Raw genomic sequence first — 5,389 nt, forward strand, 5'->3', positions numbered from 1 at the left:
GTAGACCGTAAATTGAACCGCAAAAAGCCCAAACAGATATATTTGACAAAAACATAATCATTTCAAGCTATGCTTAGATTTGTATACGATTACGTTTCACTCTATTATGTGTGGGAATACTTTGCAACAGATTTTCTAAAGTAAAATAACTTGGAGCTGATTTTCTGGTGTTTTTACAGTTTATTATGTCCAACAATGAAAATTTAAAACATATACAGTACCAGTCAAAAGTTAAACACCTGCTCATTACTGTTAAAAAAAAGAGAAAATATATTTTCTACATTGTAGAATAATAGTGGAGACATCAAAACTATGAAATAAGAACTATGGAATAATGTAATAACCCAAAAAGTGTCAAACAAATCTAAATATTTTTTATATTTGACATTCTTCAAAGTAGCCACCCTTTGCCTTGATGACAGCTTTGGACACTCTTGGCATTCTCTGAACCAGCTTCACCTGGAATGCTTCCAAAAGTCTTGAAGGAGTTCCCACATATGCTGAGAACTTGTTGGCTACTTTTCCTTTACACTGCGGTCCATATTCATGAGCTCGCCTAGACTGACAGCTCTTTGAAAAACCTATGTCAAGCAACTTGGATGCAGTGAGCAGCGTTGCAGTAAAACCATCTCAAGCTAATTTTGTCTGACATTTTATCAATGATGTCAAAAAATGTTTTTTACATCTCTCGTTTGTCATGTCTCTTGTGATGTGGTTCACAGCTGCACTGGTGGATGTGTTGACTTGACAACTGCGTCTGAGTTTTGAACGACCCTTCTTCTTCTGGCTGAACACCTAGCTAGCCATTAACTAGCTAACACCAGACACAGATAAAGGGGAAACACAATAACCTTTGCCTTAGATGAAGAAGGTAAACCTTTAATAATATTTTCTGAAACCCTCCGTAAAATTTTGGCCACCAGCCGAGTAGCTATCTATTTATGTAAATCGCGCCCTTCTGCAAAACCGCATTCTCCAATATTGGTTACAAGGCGGTACTTATTTAAATGAGGTAAGAGAATATAATGTTACCATTGATGTATTAACATGATAGAGTTATGGTGATGTCACCCTATCCTCCTAATTATTCAGCCACCTGAATCCAAGTGTTTAACACTGGGGAGAGGACCAGGTACTTTATTATCAAACTTTATCAATGTAGAAGCAACAGTTATTTTTCATACTTTGGACATCATACTGGGATCTGGTTTCATTCAAATATCATCCAATTTCATGAAAGACATAATTTTGACTGTTCATAATCTTTAGAACAGACTGAGAGATGGAGAAGGAGAGGTATAGTTGGTTGACACTGTATGACTGCCATGCCTTCTTACATTCAGCCTGTCTACCCCTCTATCCATCCTTCTCTCCCTCCTTCCCCTTACAAGAGTTTCTCTCCAAGCCCCCAGGTCACTTAATAGAAAGAGATAGAGAGGTATAGGTTTCGTCCCAAATGACACCCTTTCCCCCATATAGTGCACTATGGGCCCTGGTCTATATCGGGAATAGGGTACCATTTGGGGCGCACACAGAGTTTGTTGACACTGTATGTAGAAATGAGGAGTTTCTCTCTCTGCCCCAGGCCACTTAATATATAGAGAGATAAACATTTTTAAAAAGCGGGATGAAGAAGGAGAGTGAGAGATAGTTTGTAGACACTGTATGTAGAAAGGACGGGTCCGCCATGTCGAAGTGAATAATACTATGATGCATCAAGATGTAATATGTTTTATTGTTTATCTGGAGATATAATATAAACTGTATAACTGTACATTTAATAAATACTGAATTTTTGTCTAAAATCTCTGCTTTGTGTTGGTTGGTTGGTTGGTTGGTTGGTTGCACTGCTCCAGTCGAAGAGAACAGTACATAAGAATAAAACACAATAAAGACTGAAGGTTTGTTTTCATTGTGCTCCTCGTCTCTTGAAAACTATATTTTCAAGAAGCAGTGCCAGCAGATTGCAATACTATGTAATATTTCCAACAAACAGTTTGTGAAAGAAGTTTAGCTATTATTGTGTTATATTGGCCAGGACTCAATCTGAAACATGCTTGACATTTAAAGTGAATTTCTAATTGAGCAAACATCTACAGCGCCTACCTTGAACGCAATCTCTGCAAACACAGTAACATTGCCTTTAAAAGGCGTGTTGAATCCTGGCCATTGTGTAAGTAAACTAACCGTTTTATTACGTGTACTAGTGTGTGTGTGGGTGTATGTCTGTGTGTGTGTAATATTGTCTGGTCCAGAAAAAATTATTCCCACACTGAGAACGTCTATATTGGTCCGCTAATACAGGACTAGTAAAGGTCCAGTGCACCACTTTTGTGAAAAAATGAAATGTATTTGAGCATTTCTTGAGTCTGATAATTATCTGTACAAAACAGTTAATCTGATAATACTTGTGGAATGTAAAAATGCTTGATATGTTTTCCAGTTTCTTGAAAACTTTGCAAATGCAACTTATTTATGTGAAACCTGAAACAGTCTATTAATTAATTTTCGATTTTAGAAGACGCTCTTATCCAGAGCAATGGGAATCGATCCCACAAGCCTAGCATTGCAAACGCCATGCTCTACCAACAGTGCCACATCATATCATCACAAAACTCTTGATGTCTCAATGTACTCAATTACTGTATGTGTATAGTTTCTTTCATGGTGATGGAAATTCCATGGGTACAAACCAAGATGACCAGCCTACAGTATGTACAATACTGTAATGCAGATTTACATTAAGTGGTTTGTAAGGATGGTAAATTAATACTTAATACTGCACAGAAAGTGGTTGTTTTCCATGTTATTTGATCAATAAAAATATTTAATTTGATGTGGATGTCTTTGCCCATAACTTTGCACCTTTTGATGTAAATGTTTGAGGAGAGGTCTTTCTGGATTCCATTAGAATGACAATCGCAGAGAAAGGGACAGGGCAACAATTTTACAATTGCAAGATACTGGTCCTAATTATACTACCATTTTTGCAAAAGTGGAGAAGCTGAAAAGGTTTTTTGCTCAGGCTATGTCGGTCTGCTAATAGCAGTAAAGGCCCAGTGCACTACTTCTGTGAAAACCATATTGACATTCGCCCACCTTGTACATCTAAGTCAGTGGAGGCTCCTCAGAGGAAGAAGGGGAGGATCATCCTCAGTGAATTTCATAAAAATATATATTTTTTTACATTTAAAAAAGTATCTTCTTTAGATAAAATGATACTACAATGGTAAATCAAATCTCCCCATTTCTGCCCATTTTTTTGCTCAGTTTTGCAGGCCTTCTCATACAGCTGCCACTGTATACGGATTCGTAAATCAAGACCTTTCTTGAGTTGGGCTCTGGGATGGTGCAACTGTTGAGAATCTGAGTCTATGGTTGTTGTGGGGGAAAGGGGTTGAGTGTGTATGAGTGTTTCTCTGTGTGTGTGTGTGCGTGCGTGCGTGCGGGCGGGCGTGTTTGTGTGTGTGTATCCCACAACTGTTACGAAGGAGTAAAAGATGTTAGGGACATTATATAGAATGAATCCCAATAATTGTTTGCTAAAATAATAGTTGCTTGCCGTAATGTCATTTTGGTAATGGCAATACTGGTAAGAGGAAACAATCCTTTGCATAAACTGCCTATATTACTTCAAAAATGAATGGCTAATTATAGAAATTAACAAATTCTATTTTTTAATAGCTATATATAATCCAATTTGAGGTGAGGGCGATGGAAATACTTTTGGCGGTTGATCTGCTTCTGTTTTGTGGGTGGCACCGTGTGCTCTTTTCGAAGGATGGGTCCCGGTCTCTCCAGGCCATGGGATCCGGGGGGTCGGAGGGGGTCTGCCGGGCATTTGGATGACAACCCAACTCTGGATGAGGAGTAGTTTTAGTGGGTGGAATAGTGGGGACCAATTGGAGGTTTACTTAGTAGCAATGCAAATATCATGGAACAGCTATATAGACACTCAATCATCATGTTACTTTTTCTTCCCACGCTGCACCTTGGTCTTCTCCTTCTCCCGACAACAGCCGTTACACTTACATAATTTCCACGTGGGCGAAGATATTGAAAATGTAATCAAAGCCTACTGGATGATAACTTGTTTTTAACTAGGACAGAAGAATTTGCAACTGACTTTTTCCAACATAACATAGGTACAGCAGATCCCCTTATTGTATGGGACACTTTTAAATGCCCCCCGACACAAACTACTGCAGCTCAAATACTGGAGGCTGAGACAGGAGGAGTCAGGAGACACTGTGGTCCCATCCGATGATACCCCTGGACAGGGCCAAACAGGCAGGATATAACCCCACCCACTTTGCCAAAGCACCGCCCCCACACCACTAGAGGGATATCTTCAACCACCAACTTACCATACTGAGACAAGGCCGAGGATAGCCCACAAAGATCTCCGCCATGGCACAACCCAAGGGGGGCGCCAACCCAGACAGGAAGACCACGTCAGTGACTCAACCCACTCAAGTGACGCACCCCTCTCCTAGGGACGGCATCGAAGAGCACCAGTAAGTCAGTGATTCAGCCCCTGTAATAGGGTTAGAGGCAGAGAATCCCAGTGGAGAGAGGGGAACCGGCCAGGCAGAGACAGCAAGGGCGGTTTGTTGCTCCAGAGCCTTTCCGTTCACCTTCACACTCCTGGGCCAGACTACACTCAATATCATATGACCTACTGAAGAGATGAGTCTTCAGTAAAGACTTAAAGATTGAGACCGAGTCTGCATCTCTCACATGGGTAGGCAGACCATTCCATAAAAATGTAGCTCTATAGGAGAAAGCCCTGCCTCCAGTTGTTTGCTTAGAAATTCTAGGGACAATTAGGAGGCCTGCGTCTTGTTACCGTAGCGTACGTGTAGGTATGTCTTATGTCTGAAACACAGGCTTCTAGCAAGAGCAATTTTGGGGCTTCACCATGTTCCATTGAAATGTACAGCTGTGTGTCATCTGCATAGCAGTGAAAGTTAACATTATGTTTTCGAATGACATTCCCAAGAGGTAAAATATATAGTGAAAACAATAGTGGTCCTAAAACGGAACCTTGAGGAACACCGAAATTTACAGTTGATTTGTCAGAGGACAAACCATTCACAGAGACAAACTGATATCTTTCCGACAGATAATATCTAAGCCAGGCCAGAACTTGTCCGTATAGACATCATCTAGAATGTCATTGTATGTTGTAGTGTTAAGATGTCCCTTCACTGGAACTAAGGGGCCTAGCACAAACCATGAAAAACAACCCCAGACCATTATTCATCCTCCACCAAACTTTAACAGTTGGCACTATGCATTGGGGCAGGTAGTGTTCTCTTGGCATCTGCCAAACCCAGAATTGTCAGTCGGACTGCCAGATGGTGAATCGTGATTCATCACTCCAGAG

Source organism: Salvelinus fontinalis, chromosome 11, assembly GCF_029448725.1.
Source record: "Salvelinus fontinalis isolate EN_2023a chromosome 11, ASM2944872v1, whole genome shotgun sequence".
In the NCBI taxonomy this organism is placed as follows: Eukaryota; Metazoa; Chordata; class Actinopteri; order Salmoniformes; family Salmonidae; genus Salvelinus; species Salvelinus fontinalis.